Raw genomic sequence first — 17,169 nt, 5'->3', positions numbered from 1 at the left:
TTCAGTTTCTTAGAAAAGCCCTTCACACTTTGTCCAGCCTTTCTATACCTGCCTGCGCAGAATGGGCTCATAACTGGGGCTCTGAAAAGGTGGGGCTCTGTGTTCCACAAAGTGTTCGAGAAGCAGGAGAGAGGCCTGCAGCGGAGAGATGTGGTTTGACCCGAGCAGTGTGTTTTAAGTATGGAATGTAAACTCCGGCCTCGTTCACATTGAGTGCTCTGTGAACAAACACTCAGTGTAGCCAGGGCTGTTTGTGAGGAAGCAGTGACAGGCATGTTTACTTACCCATGCTGTTTGTTCGAGCTTCCGAAATGTGAGCCAAGAGACAAGTGCCAAAAACCACTCAGAGGCTGGGAACTGAGGCCATTATTTCACATTAGCCCACGGTCTTCAGCCCCTGAATTTTAATTTCTACAGCACTGTGGAAAATGACAGCAGTCCAATGCTGCTCTGAATGAATTCTTACAGTCGGTTTTCATTCGACTGAAAGCTCCAGTTGGTCAGAGACTTCAGGACACAGATCTCTGGTTTGTATTGCATCGTTACTTTTTGGCTTCATTATCTGCACCACCCAATCCTTGAGAGACAGGTCACAGTCAAGCCCAAGTGACTATCCTTCAGGATAAATCTCTGGAGAAACTCAGAAAGCGAGAGGGCAGCAGTAACTTGTTATTTGACATTGAGCATCAGCCTTCTAGCAACTCCCCCTCCGCCCTCACACCCCATAACTTCACCACCTCCAATAGCACCCCTCTGATTTTCGGCAGGTACATTAGACTCATAACAGTGGGTGAGAGCAGGGAGAGAGATGACTAATGCATTCTTTTCTAATTTGATTTCAGGTCTGAATTCAACTTGGTGGGGGATGGGGGGAGATGCGGTCTTCCCAAAAAAGTGCGCTGAATAATGACGGGAACCCTGGCTGATTTTCCTGGTCAGGAGCTCCTGAGGCTAAACGGACAGGTCCAGCTACAAAATCAAACCTGCAATTTTCCGAAGTGCTGGTGTCGAAGCCTGAGATGTGACAGGCAGTGAGAAGAAATCATTCACGTTTGGAAGCGGAAAAACGAGGTGTGCAAGCTAATGGGGCTAAAGGTAGACAAGTCTCCTTGGCCCTGATGAAATGCATCCCAAGATACTAAAAGAGGTGATGGGGGAAATAACACATACACTAGTAATTATTTACCAAAATTCACTGGACTCTGGGGTGATTTCCCAGATTGGAAAACAGCCAATGTGATGCCACTGTTTAAAAAAGGAAGTAGACAAAAAGCTGGTAACCCTAGGCCAGTTAGCTTAACTTCAGTCGTGGGGGGGGGAAATGCTTGAGTCTATCATTAAGGAAGAAATAGCAAGACATCTGGATATAAATTGTCCCATTGGGAACACCCAGCATGGGTTCATGAAGGGTAGGTCTTGTTTAACTAATTTGGTGGAATTCTTTGAGGACATTACTTGCATGATGGACAATGGGGAACCTGTGGATGTGGTGTATCTGGATTTCCGGAAGGCATTTGACAAGGTGCCACGCCAAAGGCTGCTACATAAAGTTGCACGGTATTACAGGTAATGTATAGGCATGGATAGAGGATTGGTTGACCAGTAGAAAACAAGAGTGGGGGTAAATGGGTGTTTTTCTGGTTGGCGGTCAGTGGCGCGCCTCAGGGATCAGTATTGGGACTGCAATTGTCTACAATTTACAAAGATGATTTGGAGTTGGGGACTAAGTGTGGTGTGTCCCAATTTGCAGATAACACTAAGGTGAGTGGTAGAGCAAGGTGTACAGAAGACACTGAAAGTCTGCAGAGGGATATAGATAGTGTAAGTGAGTGGGCAAAGGTCTGGAGATGGGGTACAATGTGGATAAGTGTGAGGTCATCCATTTTGTTGGGAATAACAGCAAAACAGACTGTGTTTAAATGGTAAAAAATTGCAGCGCGCTGCTGTACAAGGGGACTTGGGTGTCCTTGTGCATGAATCACTAAAAGTAGGATTGCAGGTACAGCAGGTAATTAAAAAGGCAAATAGAATTTTGTCTGTCATTGCCTGAGGGATGGAGTTTAAAAACAGGGAGGCTATGCTGCAGCTGTATAGGGTCCTGGTGAGGCCACACCTGGAGTACTGTGTGCAGTTTTGGTCTCCTCACTTGAGAAGGGATATACTAGCACTGCGGGGGGTGCAGAGGAGATTCACTCAGTTGATTCCAGAGTTGAGAGAGTTGGATTATGAGGAGAGACTGAGTAGACTGGGATTATACTCATTGGAATTCAGAAGAATGAGGGGAGATCTTATAGAAACATATAAGATTATGAAGGGAATAGATAAGGTGGAGGCAAGGAGGTTGTTTCCACTAGCAGGTGAAACTAGAACTAGAGGGTATCAGCTCAAATTAAAGGGAAGCAGATGTAGGACTGAGGTCAGGAAGAACTTATTCACCCAAAGGGTTATGAATCTGTGGAATTCCCTGCTCAGTGAAGCAGTTGAAGCTACCTCGCTGAATGTTTTTAAGGCAAGGCTAGATAAATTTTTGAACAGTAAAGGAATTAAGGGTTATGGTGAGCGGTGGGTAAGTGGAGCAGAGTCTCAAAAAGATCAGCCATGATCTTATGAAATGATGGGGCAGGCTCGAGAGGCCAGATGGCCTACTCCTGCTCCTAGTTCTTATATTCTTATATTTGACAGAGATTTAGAAAATAGAGCAGTGGAGATTCCTTTAGCACTGTTTCAAAGAAAACCATCAGCACAGGACAAAGGCACTTTTGATGCAAATTGCTTAAAGGCAGGCCTGGTGTCAGAAAACATTTCTCCATAGAGTGGCTAACATCTGAACCTGTTATCTGCAAAGAACAATGAAGGCAGCATCTCTAGAGTTATTCCAAAGATAGTGAGTAACTTTCTAAATGGGACCAAGAGTTGGAGATGATCAACTGGTCTTTGTTCTCTGTAGCTGTCATTGCAGTCTGTGTGTCCCACCAGGATACCTCCCACTCAGCCCCCTATTGTTAGGTGGAGATATTATGTTGTTGCATGTGGTCTACTGGTCCAGTCCTTGATCAATGTTGAGATAGGCGAACTCAGGCGTGGCTGTTACAGTTGACTTTGGAGGGATATTATTAAATCGGAGAGGGTTCAGAAAAGATGTTGCCTGGACTGGAGGGTTTGAATTATACGGAGAGGCTGGATAACTGGGACTTTATTCACTGTAGCATGGGAGGTCGAGGGGTAGCCTTATACTGGTTAATTGGGATCTTGATGAGATGGGCCGATGAGCCAAGGAGTGGCAGATGAAGTTTAGCTTAGGTAAATGTGAGGTGCTGCATTACGGAAAGGCAAATCAGGGCAGGACTTGTACACTTAATGGTAAGGTGCTCGGGGGTGTTGCTGAACAAAGATACCCTGGAGTACAGGTTTATAGTTCCTGGAAAGTGGAGTCGCAGGTAGACAGGATAGTGAAGGTATGCTTGCCTTTATTGGTCAGTGCATTGAGTCTGGGAGTTGGGGGGGGCATGCTATGGCTCTACAGGATATTGGTTAGGCCACTTTTAAAATACTGTGTACAATCCTAGTCTCCCTGCTAAAGGGAGGATGCTGTGAAACTTGAAAGGGTTCAGAAAAGATTTATAACGATGTTGCCAGGTTTGGAGGGTTTCAGCTATAGGGACAGGCTGAACAGGCTGGGGTTATTCTCCCTGGAGCATCGAAAGCTGAGAAATGATCTTATAGAGGTTTACAAAATCATGAGGAGCACAGATAGGGTAAATACACAAGATCCGGGCAAGGGAGTCACAAACTAGAGCACATAGGTTTAAGGTGAGAGGGGCAAAATTTAAAAGGGACCTAAGGGGCAATTCTTTCACACAGAGGGTGGTGCATGTATGGAAATGAGCCGCCAGAGGAAGTGACGGAGGCTGATACAATTACAACAGTTAAAAGGCATCTGGATGGATAAATCAATAGGAGGGGTTAGAGGGACAAATGCTGGCAAATGGGACTGGATTAATGTAGGATACCTAGTCAGCATGGACGAGTTGGACCGAAGGGTCTGTTTCCATGCTGCACATCTCTGTGAGTCTATGACTCTATCAGGGGCATAGATAAGGCTGGCAAAATTGAAAACTATTAGGTGAGTAGAAAGATTTGAAAGGGACCTGAGGGGGCAACTTTTTCACACAGAGGGTGGCTCATATGTGGAATGAACTGTCAATGGAAGTGGTGGAAGCAGGCACAATTACATTTAAAAGGCATTTGGACAGGTACATGAATAGGAAAGGTTGAGAGGGATATGAGCCAAATGCAGGCAAGTGGGACTAGTTTAGTTTGGGAAATTTGGCCAGCACAAATGAGCTGGACTGAAGTACAACTCTACGAATAAGGCAAGGAAAATATCACACCTGATCCCGTGCTGTTGCTGAGTCCATGTGGCCATTGTCCCTCCAAACATGGACAATCGTAACTTAATGAGGCTCACATCTAAGTCATAGCTAACTAGGATAAAGTATGGAGAGTGATCACAGTGAGGAAAAAAAATTAGCAGCGGCGTCGCACTTGTTCCAAAGTCCAGGATGGAACAGATTGAAATGTACATTACTGGCACAGTCTGTGCTGGTGTAACTACATGACCCATTTGTACCTTGAAGTGAATTAGACATGATTTGATCTGACAGAACTCAGCCATGCTCAGACAAAAATTGGTCTCTTATGATTTCCCACGGGCGGTCATGTGATTAACCGAGCCACGGTCGGTACATTGCAAAAATGCAAGCACAGAAGCAGGCCGACTCTCTGAGTCATCTTCTTTTGATGCTCAGAATGAATCTGCAAATGGTTTCATTCAAGAGCAGATCGTCCTCAGTAATCCTGATTGCAGCTTGCCTTCTGGAAAATTCCGCTCTCCAGTGAGAAAGGGAGAAATCTCAATTCCAGCTTCGATCATCCAAAAAAAACATGACTTGAAAAGAAGATCCGCACGTCGATCTCTCCCTATAGTTTCAGCTTATGACTCACTACAAATTTTCAACTCCTCGAAGCTGTGTCTCCACAGTTTATCATTCTTACCAGAGTGGTCTCTCTTCTTTCTGAATACATGTCTTTCCTTTTTTAATTGCTTTTCACAACTTCTCAAACTTCTTCCCCTTCTCTAAAAAACTCAAAGACGTTGGGAAGTATGAGGATTAGAGTGACCTTAGCATGCATATCCACAGATTCCTGATGGCAGTAAGATAGGTAGATAAGGTGGCCAAAAAGGCACATGGGATACTTGTCTATCCTCCCCAGACTGACCTCTCCCCTCTCTACCTCCCCATTTATACTCTCCTCTCTACCTATCTTCTCCTCTATCCATCTTCAGTCCGCCTCCCCCTCTCTCCCTATTTATTTCAGAGCCCTCTCCACATCCCCCTCTCTGATGAAGGGTCTAGGGCCGAAACGTCAGCTTTTGTGCTCCTGAGATGCTGCTTGGCCTGCTGTGTTCATCCAGCCCCACACTCTGTTATCTGGGATAATGAGTCAAGGCATAAAATACAAGGGACAAAATTTGAAATTGTTGAAAGCTCTGTAGGTCTGGCAGCATCCGTGGAGAGAAATCAGAGTTAATGTTACAGGTCGAGTGACCCTTCCTCAGAACTATTTTTGTCTCTGATTTTGCAGTTCTTTTGTTTATTTTTGAAAAATGTCAGAGCAAGGCATTATGATGCAATGGTATAAAACAGTAGTTAAGCCACAACTGGAATACTGTGGGCAGTTGTGGTGGTCCCGTTAAAGGGAGGATTGCATTGGTAGAGGTGCTGAGGAGATTTATCAGGGTGTTACCTGGCTAGGCTGGAGGGCCTGAGCTGTGAGGTGACATTGTAAAGGCTGGGTCTATCTCCCTTGGAGCAGTGAAGCTTGGGAGGGAACCTGACAGAGATGAGTAAGGTTATTAGAGGCATGGATAGGATGGATGGGAAGGCACTTTTCCATTTGTAGAGGAGTCAGTGACTCTGGGGTAGAATTAAACTAAGAGCTAAAAGACTAAGAGGAGAGTTGAGGAGAAACGTTTTTAAATAGAAGGTGGTGAGAGTCGAGAACTGCCTGCCTCACAGGCTGGTTGAGTCAGAAGCCCCTGCAAGTTTCAGCAGTATTTTGATATTCATTTGTATTTCCATAATCTCCAGGGTGAATGGAGCAGAAGCTGCAAAATCAGATTCATGCGGTAGACCTTTGTGGCCAGTGCCGACATGATGGGCCAAATGGCCTCCTTTAGTGCTGCAAATGCTTTGGAGATCTTCAGCCCTTTCGCTCTTGGCAGCCACTGGTTTAAATGAAAATATAGTGATGTGGGGCCGAGTACACTGATGGAAACTCCAACTTAATGTCCTTCTATTAGGTTGTCATTGTGTCAATTTTAATCTGTGTCTGGTATCTCACTCAGGCAGCCAATCATCCTGTGAGACTCTGAACGATGTCTACTGGCAGACTTATTGACCGAGTTGGGCAAAGCTTATTCTGTCCTCATCCACCTGGGTTTTGATCCTTTTAATCTGTAATACGTGATAATATTCCAAAGTGCTTCCTACAGGTACTCTACACCAGCGACAGTTCGACAAGTTAGTTGAACGACCTTATAATTTGCTTTTGCTCTGAAAATGGGTCCCTGAACTTGAAATGTCAATCCTGCTTTCTCTCCACAGATGCTGAGTTTCTCCAACAGCTGCAGTTCTTTGCTTTATTTTACCGGTAACTTACAAATTCATTCTGGGGAGATGGACATCTTAGGCAAAGGTAATTGTATTGACCCCCAACCCCCAATCCTGGCCCCCCACCACCAATCATTACCTACGGTGGCTCAGTGGTTAGCACTGCAGCCTCACAGCATCAGGGACCCGGGTTCGAATCCAGCCCTGGGCGACTGTCTGTGTGGAGTTTGCACCCTCTCCCCGTGTCTGCGTGGGTTTCCTCCCACAGAGCAAAGATGTGTAGGTTAGGTGGGTTGGCCATGGGAAATGGGGATTATGGGTGGGTCTGATTGGGATGCCATTGAGACGGTCAGTGTGAACTTAATGGGCCAAACAGCCATTATTCCACACATTAGGGATTTTATGATAACGTAGCTTGTTTTTAGCTTGCAATTTGCACAATGAAGGCACTACACTGAGCTGTTAGAACAGGAGTTCCAGGATTCTAACACTCTGTCAATGAAAGGAGGCTATATTTGTCCAAGAGAGAGCAATGTGTAAAATGGAGGAGAACTTTGAGGTTCTCTTACACCTGTAGCCGTTTGTTTTTCAGTTTTGGAGGTCACTGGATCGGACAATGCCGCTGGAGAATGCTTGGTCGCTTTCCCACAGCATCCCGAGAGTATAGTGTATGCTGCAGGCAATCCAGGAGATCCCAGCACAAGCTCGATCCACACCATAACAACAACAGAAATGGTGGAAAACAACCAGTCCGTAAAACGTCCCAAGGCATTTCACACGCGTGGCTGTTGAACAAAAATTTCACATTGAGCCATGTAAGAAAATAGTGAGACTGGTAAGCAGCAATAACAGTTTTAAAGAGTGTCATAGAGGCGAATCATAGATTCCCCAGAGTGTGGAAGGAGGTCACTTGGCCCATCAAGACCCTCTGAAGACCATCCTGTCCCCTATTCCTATAACCCAGTATTTCCCATGGCTAATCCACCTAACCTACGCATCCCTGGGCACAAGGGGTAATTTAGCATGGTCCATCCACCCAATCTGCACATCTTTGGACTGTGGAAGGAAACCAGAGAACCCAGAGAGAACCCACGCAGATACGGGGAGAATGTGCAAACTCTACACTGTCGCCCAAGGGTGGAATCGAATCCAGGTGCCAAGCACTGTGAGGCAGCAGTTCTAACAATGGAGCCAGAGGGACAAGGCAGGTGTGGCTGCCAAAGGTAGGGAAATGAAACAAAAACAAAGTTGCTGGAAAAGCTCAGCAGGTCTGGCAGCATCTGTGGAGGAGAAAACAAAGTTAACGTTTCAGGTCCGGTGAACCTTCGTCAGAGCAGGAAATGAAAGCCGGAAACGTGCAAGAAGACAGAATGAGAGGGACCCACCAATGTCAGAATTTGTAGAGCTATAGGAGCTTACAGGCATCAGTGCAGGTGTAAAGCCATGGGACAAATGGAACTCCAAGATGCAGAGAGCTTTGGTGGAATGTGTTTCCTGTCTGCCGGACTAAGCCACTGCTGATTCCTAAACATTTCCAAAGACAGTCAAGTACAAATGACCTTTTCCACATGGGAATAGGTTAGAACCAGGCCAGAGCTGCAAGCGACGGGTATTTGTAGCAGCTTTAAGGGACAGGACACCCGGAAGCCAAAAGAAACTTCTCCTGACTTTGATGAAATGGTACAACTTGCTGTAGTTGGAATCACAATGCATTATACCTTTCTAGATTAGCCAACTGGTTGTAAATTACCAGCTTCGTGACACAATAGGCCCTTCCTCTCACTTATGATTTCTGACTTTCACTCCAACTGACAAAATTAATGTTGCAAAGGTTTGAAAAACAAAAGCATCTTAATGAAATAGGACAATGGTTTAACACAATTGTGAGAAAACAATGACAGAGTTTTCCCAAGCCACTTCGAGACTCCCCTCAGAATGTTTTCATTTCTGTCGATTGTCAGGGGGAGAAACCCATCTAGATCATTAATGCCCTTTAGGGAAGGAAACTGCCATCTACACCTTGCAATCTCAAACTGCCGTCCTTACCTGGTCAGGCCCACAACAATGCGGTCGACTTTTAACTGCCCTCTGGGTAATTAGGGATGAGCAGTAAATGCTGCCTGGCCAGTGACACCCCTATCCCATCAATAAATTTTAAAACAAGTTAGTCTTCTCTCATTCAGAGATAGTGAAACTGAGTGAGTGTCCCTACCATCATCCCAGGTGACCTTCACTGACTCAGTTTGGACACGCTGGGGTCTCGCTCTTTGTGGCTCACTTCCATGTTTATATAATAATGTAGAAATAAACCATTGAAAGTGATGTTTAGGTGGTTATTTCATGTTTTTTATTCTTCACAGGAGCAGTATTCCATGTAACTATTTTATAGATTCATACAGCATGGAAACACACCCTTTGGTCCGATTCATCCCTACCAACCAAGTTTCACAAACTAAACCAGTCCCAACTGCCTGCATTTGGCCCTTATCCCTCTCAACCCTTCCTATTTTTTGTGTATCTCTCCAAATGTCTTCTAAATGCTGTAATTGTACCTACATGTACCACATCCACAAAACAGTTCATTCCATATAAGAAGCACCTTCTGTGTGAAAAATTTGCCCCTTAGGTTCCTTTCACATTTTTCTCCCCTCACCTTAAAAAGTGTTGAACTCTGCTACACTGTGGAAAAGACCTTTAGTATTCACCTTATCTATGGCCTTATGATTCTATAAGACTCTTTCAGGCCACTTCTCAATCTCCTACACTCCAGTGATAAAAGTCACATTATATACAGCCCCTCCCTCTATTCAAACCGCCCCAGTCCTGGTAACATCCCAGCAAAGCCTTTTTTGAAGCCTCTCCATTTGCCTCTTTGTCTCTCTCTTCCCTTCAAACGTCTAGCTAACCTATTCTTAAAATGTCGATGTAATTGTCTTTTAAGTATTCAACTCCAGTATATTCCACAGCCTCACAACACTTTGTGCAAGAACTATTTTTCCTCCTCTCCAGATTAAATCTTCAATTGTTCTCAATCTGGTTTGGAGCGTTTCCCCTGAGGTTTGCTAATTACTACAGAGAGCATGGGTATCACTGGCCGGGCTAGTGTTTGAGGCCTATTCCCAACTTCCCTTCGGAAGGTGGTGTTGTGCTCGCCTCTTGCATTGTTGAATCTTCTCCACTGAGGATTTCTGAAAGTCTGTGTACAACACAGCCACTGCATTTGTCCCCCTACCTTTCAGTTCCTTAAAGAGCCCCATCCAGATTATCTAGCATGATTACTGAGCATAATTTTAAGGTGATTGGAGGAAGGTGTAGGGGAGATGTCAGAGGTGGGTTCTTCACACAGAGTGTGGTGGGCGTGTGGAATGCGCTGCTGGCGGTGGTAGTGGAGTCGGATACTTTAGAGGCTTTTAAGTGACTCTTGGACAGGCTCATGGAGGATAGTAAAATGTAGGGTATGCAGGTAGTTTGATATTAGTAGGATAATAGCTCGGCACAACATCGTGGGCTGAAGGGCCTGTACTGTGCTGTATCGTTCTATGTTCTATCCTCTTTTCTGAAACTTGTACTGACTTTTTAATTATTTCCTCTTTGTGTCAATATTTAGCAATCCTATGTTAAATTAAAGAGTTCAACATATTTCCTGCCACATATTTCCTGTTAAGCTAACTGGCTCACAATTACCCCTTTATTAAAACAGATATTGCATTGTCCAGTCTCTAGCCCTCTGTCACATATCCAATCTCAGCAACTTTCTGAAATCTAATGTCTAGAATTTCCGCAATGACTTACCATCCCCCCCATCTGTTCCCTCAATGAACACCCTTGGGATGCCTTGAATTTACCCCACCAGGTGCTTCATTCCTCCTTTAATTTAACTGATCATTTCAATTTATTTTAAAAATCTTTAGTGACATTTTAAAATCAATGTTTTCTTACCACTCTCTACTCCACTTTTGTAAACTTTTCTTTAGTATGGGTTTCCACTGGGTGCTCCAGTTTCCTCCCAGAGTCCCACATATGTGCAGGTTAGGTGGATTGGCCCATGCTAAATTGCCGATAGTGTTCAGGCCTGTGTAGGTTAGCTGCATTAGCCATGGTAAATGCAGGGTTACAGGAGCAGGGTAGAGAGTTGGATCTGGGTGGGATGCTCTTCTGAGGGTTGGTGTGGACTTGTTGGGCCGAATGCCGTGTTTCCGCAGTGTGAAGATTCTATGATTATCTGTCATTTGTGTGGCATGAACATTATTTGTAGCTACTCTCAGTCCCCACAAGGAATGTGAGCTGCCTGGCTCATTAATGGATATTTCAAATTTTAATTCCACATCGGTTTTCAAAAGAGGACAGCTGCCTGTCAATGTAAATTCCCTGGCTGTTTGGAGAGCAATTCTGGAAGATCACACTTGTGGAGAAAGACTGCAAGGGAGGAAATAATAAGAGAGTGAAAGCCAAACTCTTCTCCTGCAGACATGTTAGTGTTTTCCCCTCGAGTGATATAAGAAAAATAATGTTTAAAAGTGGGCTTCAACCCTGGTCTGTGTGCTTTAGTGGCCTGATGGTCTAGTCTATGAACCAGTATGTTTTGAAGGTCACAGCTTTGAGAACAGCCACCAAACACCCCTGCACTGCAGGTAAAGAAAGGGAAGCACTCTCTCTCACTCTGAGTTTGGTCAGTCAACCATTGTCAAGCGCAGCCAAGATTAAATTACTTCAATCAACCTGTGAAACCGAGAATCTCAAAATCAACAGCAAATGCCAACACGACTGGTCACATCCATCATAACTGCCATAACTACTCTTCACAAACAACTTAGAGGCTGGTCTGTATGTCTTTTTCTAATTTTTGTATTGTTTTTGCTCTGAGTCCATTACTTATTCCTAACCCATTGCATCACTTGTTCATCTCTCGGTTTATAATTAATAAACTTAGTCTTTTGTTAACCCCAGCAAAGTCTGGTTAAATTGGTTCCTTTTTAAAACAGAAATGCCTTTGCTCTGGAAAAAGGTTGTACACAGGGAAGGGATCCCTTGTGAAGTGACCTTGTTACAACCAAGCAAGGAAGCAGGGGAGTAACGAAGAGGATGCAGTTCGTCCCTCCTCACCCAGAGTCTTACAGTTTTGGGAGGTGGAACAGTGGCTCAGTGGTTAGCACTGCTGCCTCAAAGCATCAGGGACTCAGGTTCAATTCCACTCTCGGGTGACTGTCAGCGGGGAGTTTGCACATTCTCCCTGTGTCTGTGTGGGTTTCCTCCGGGTGCTCTGGTTTCCTCCCACAGTCTGAAGATCTACAGGTTAGTTGGATTGACCATGCTAAGCTGCCCCATAATGTTCAAGGATGTGCAGGCTAGGTGGGATAGCCAGGGGAAATGCAGGGTTACAGAGGTGGTGGGTCTGGGTTGGATGTTCTTTGGAGGGTCAGTATGGGCTGAATGGCCTGCTTCCGTCCTGTAGGCGTTTTATGATTTTTGGGGTATCCCATCTGGATCTGTAACGAATTGGAAAACCCCACCCCGGGACCGGTTCTAATATCTCACCATTGGAAGACAGTTGCAGTTCAGGGTAAATTGATGACCTTGCATTAGATTGGAGCACTGAGTTGGAAATGGAAATGCTGGGTTTGAGTTTGCCTGATAGAGGCAGGGCCAAAGTGACAGCAACATTACCTATTACCTGTCCACACTGTACTGGCCAGGTCTATAGTGTGTGCAGCCAGGCGAGGTCGGATGCAAGCAAAGGAAGGGCAATGGTAATGTCCCTACCTCCACATTGGGAGGCCCAGGTTCAAGTCCACCCTGCTCTAGGGGTGAGTAATAATACCTCTGAACAGGTTGCTAAGAGAAAAATACCTAACAAGCAAATGTTAGTGTTTCTGTACTTTCTTTACCATTTCTGCTGCAATCATTTTGAAAATAATTTGAGCACTTGACTGTAGCTAGTGGGATTCTCAAAGCTTGGCGAGAATAAAGTATGAAGTTAGCAATCAGCAAACTCACCGTAACAAAGCACCTCAGATACTCAAGCAGCAAGAGTCAAAAAATGGGTTGTCAAGTGTTTGTGTCATAATATCAAGTGTGCACCCACTGGGCAACTTATACACCATTAATCGGGGATGGGATTGGAGTTACAGGAGTTTCCAAACCTTGTGTAAACAAAACTCTTAGATTTATTAGCAACTTTCAAACCAACATCCCTCTAACACCTGGAAGGTTCACTTCTGTTTGTCAATTATATAAATGATTTGGATGAGAATATAGAAGGCATGGTTAGTAAGTTTGCAGATGACACCAAAATTGGTGGCATAGTGGACAGTGAAGAAGTTTATCTAATATTACAAAGAAATCTTGATCAACTGGGTCAATGGACTGAGGAGTGGCAGATGGAATTTAATTTGGATAAATGTGAGGTATTGCATTTTGGTAAAACAAGCAAATGCAGTACTCACGCAATTTAAAGTAGGGTCCCTGGGCAGTGCCATAGAACACAGAGACCTAGAGGTTTGGGTACTTAATTCTTTGAAGTTTGCATCACGTATAGGCAGGATAGTTAAGAAGGGAAATACAGGGCTACAGGGATAGTTTGGGGAGTTTTGGGACTGGATGGGATGTTCTTCAGAGGGTCAGAATGACTCGATGAGCTGAATGGCCTGTTTCCACACTGTAAGAACTTTAGGAGCATTGGTTGATCTGCTATCTATCTTAAACCCTGCAGCCAACAAAATCAGGGACAGACACTTGCTTCATTGCTCAGACCTTTCGCTGTAGGAGTTGGACGTTATGTTGAGGGTGTACAGGACATTGATGGGGCCTCTTCTGGAGCACTGTGTCCAGTTCTGGTCACCATGTTATAGGAAGGATATTATTCAGCTGGAGAAGGTTCCGAAGAGACTTACAGGATGTGGCCAGGAATAGAGGGTTTGACTGAAAGGAGAGGCTGGATAGACTGGGATTTTTTTCACTGGCGTGTAGGAGGTTGAAGGGTGACCTTATAGAAGTTTATAAAATCATGAGGGGTATAGATAAGGTGAATGGCAGGTGTCTTTTCCCTAGGGTGGGGGAATTCAAGACCAGGGAACATATTTTTAAGGTGAGAGGAGAAAGATTAAACAAAGACATGAGGGACAATTTACGCAGGGAGTGGTTTGTTTGTGGAATGGACTTCCTGAGGAAGTGATGGATGTGGGTGCAGTTACAAGGCATTTAGATAAGTCCATGATTAGGGGGGAGATGTGCCAAGCGCAGACAGGTTGGACCAGTTTAGTTTGCGATTACGGTGGGCACAGACCAGTCAGACTGAAGTGTCTGGCTGTATGACGAAGGTGGCAAACACAGTGAGCACACCATCCCTGCCAAGTTCATCTGCAAGTATTATCATTCCTTCAACAGCATTGGGTCAACACCCAAGAATCTCCCTCCTGTTGACACTGTGGGAGAGCCTACATTTCAAGGAAGTTCATCTCTACCAACTCCAGGTGGTCAACAAATGCCGGCAACAACTAGAATGAATCTATTTTTAAACCTGACATCACATGATTATCTTGTAACTTTTCATAGAATGAACTATCTTTTGGCAAATGGTATAATTGCACTGTGCCATGGACTGAAACCTAACCAAGAGGCTGATATAAGCTCCTACCACTCACATAGTCTATCCAATCTCTGATTTTAAATTTCCAAACGGCTGTGAACAACACAATTGAGTCAACTGCCTTTGTTTATTCTGCCAAAAGGGACAGAGCCTCATTTTTGTGTGGGAATTATGCTGCGTGGAAGCTTATCATTGGTTCCCCTAGCCTGGTGCGGCTTACACCGGGGAATGGATGTTTATCGGTATATTGTGGAGTCATTTGGGAGCCAAGCAACAACGAGAGCTGAATAGGTCCTAATCCCCAAGTGTGTGACAAATATAGCTCAGGCTTTGGGGGCTGCTCTGTGGGACTCTGTGATCTGTTTTTAATGAGTGGAATCATCATCTTTTCAGTCCCATGAGCTCTCAGCCTTCGCCAGTGGGAACTCTTTTAATTCTTTCATTTGTTCGAGTGGCCAATTTTGACACTGTTGACATAACGAGGGCTCTTTGTTGCCACCTGCAGAGACAGCGCAGTAACAGAAGAACTTACGGCAGACACATCGAACGGCATTCCCAATCCTTCAGTTTTTTGTAGGATTCCAGTGAAGACCACCGCCTTCTCTTTTATCAGAGACACAAGTTGCCAGTGAATCCCAGAGGAGATTCCCAGTGGGAACAGCCAGGTGGGCGAGGTCAGGCAGGATTTAATCATGTGGCCAAGCAGGGTCTTGGGGCCGAAACACTGCGTCCTGTTCCTCAGCTCCTTCCCTGACTGTTGAACTCTACATGCCTGGGGGACTTAAGTTTTACTCCCTGGTCTGCCACTGGCCTCAGGGTTGGAGATGGAGAGCAGATCAACCAACGCTCCTAGAATTCCTACAGTTTGCAAGCAGGCCATTCAACCCATCAAGTCCACACCGACCCTCCAAAGAACATCCCATCCAAACCTAACCCCCGTGCAACCCCATATATTCCCACGGCCGACCCACTTAACCCACACATTTTTTAGACGGTGGGAGAAAACCCATGCAGGCGTGGAGAGAACGTGCAAACTCCACACAGAATGAGGCTGGAATCGAACCCAGGTACCCAGTACTGTGAGGCAGCAGTGCTAACCACTGGGCCACTGATCACTGGGGGTTGGTGGGTGATCTCTGGGAATCTGGGACGAGGGTGGGTTCAGGTTCGGCAGTAACAATCTCCTCAGTACTGAAAGCATAGAGGCTGGGCGACTGGGAAATGGAGACCCTGGGTGAGGTACCATCTATTGACTCCTGCAGGGGTTCAGTGCCCTTCTGTCAATATGAATTCTCTGTGGGGAAGGATCACGTCCCTTCCTCCTGCCAGACAGTGAGCTAACTGTATAGCCTAAGTATGTTTGCTTATCATCATTCTACACTGCTGCACCATCCTAATAAAGCTTGTGTTAACAATAAAAAGGCATATTAAAGTCTACTCCCACACTCGATATTAAATCACAGTATGCTATTAAGCCATAGGAATGACACAGTTGAATTCCTAGACTGTATTTCATTAATTTATCACCGCCAGGACAGCACTGGGGGATCTGACAGCTACAAGGAAGGCAAAAAAACATTGTCTGAGATTCATACTTCTCAGAAATAATCTTCTTTCACCAGTTTACCTCCGTGTTTTCCTCCTTCTTTGAGGCTGTTGAATTCTTAGGGCATGGTCCAGGCAGTGTCAGCCTCCATGTAACAATTATGTATATCTTAATGTCACCAGTGAGTAACAAACCCATTCACACCACAGGCTGATCCATCCCTCACTCACCACCACCTGCCTGGGGGTGAAGATAGGAATTAGGAGCTGTAGTTAATAGAGGGTGACCGGGGTCTTGCTGGAGACTAGTGTTGCCTCCTTTCAGGGAGGGCCCATGGAGGTAAGTGACAATTAGAGACAGCCTGAAGGTGTACCCCCAAGATCAAAGACCCTGAGCAGAAATCCCAGCCATCAACAGATGCTGGTCACCTTCACTGCCCAACAGTGCTGGCAGAGAGGTGGTGGCTACTGCCGGTATTACAGCCCCCAGGGCTCAGGGTCAGTGATGGACCCAGGCACTGTGAAGGATAGCTGTTTGTGAGCTTTCCCACCATTGGTGGCAGCACAGTCCCCACCTGTCCAAATCAGTCAGCAAACCCACTGTGGGCAGGGAAATAATTTCTAGCTGGGAATGGGAACACTGATTGAGATTTGCCATCCTTAGCCAACCAACAAGTTAAGCTTGGCTTGAACATGAGATGTACTTCAGGAAAGTGAGTATATGAGTGTGTGTGTGAGTGTATCTATGTATGTGTTGTGTATGAGTGTGTGTATATCTGTATGTGTGTGTATATATGTGTGTATGTATGTGTGTACATTGTTTGTGTGTGTATGTACGCATTCTCTGTGTGTGTGTATGTGTATGCATTGTGTGTATGTGTGTGCATTCCATGTGGGTATGTGTGTATATGTGTGTGCAATCTGTGTGTGTGTATATATATGTGCATTCCGTATGTATTTGTGTGCATTCTGTGTATGTATGTTTATGTATGTGTGCATTCTGCGTGTGTGTGTGCATTGTGTGTGTACATGCATGTGCATTCTGTGTGTTTGTGTGCATTCTGTGTATCTGTGTGTACATGTATGTGTGCATTCTGAGTGTGTGTGTGAATATGTGCATTCTGCATGTCTGTGTGTGTGCATTCCATGTGTCTGTAAGTTTGTGTGTGTGTGCGTGTGTGTATGTTTATGGGTACACTAGCATCCACGCATCAGAAAAAGAAGGCACCCCATTCTTATAGCTTCACTCCCTCCCCCAGTATCACATGGAGGAGAAAAACTGGTGTGTACTATTGAAGAATTAACTGCACTCACACATGCAACAAGTTATTTGAGATTGGAGAAAATGGGAGTAAAATAAAAATG

Source organism: Stegostoma tigrinum, chromosome 26 (assembly GCF_030684315.1).
Source record: "Stegostoma tigrinum isolate sSteTig4 chromosome 26, sSteTig4.hap1, whole genome shotgun sequence".
In the NCBI taxonomy this organism is placed as follows: domain Eukaryota; kingdom Metazoa; phylum Chordata; class Chondrichthyes; order Orectolobiformes; family Stegostomatidae; genus Stegostoma; species Stegostoma tigrinum.
The sequence above is the reverse complement of the archived record's forward strand: the minus strand, read 5'-3'. Positions refer to the sequence as shown.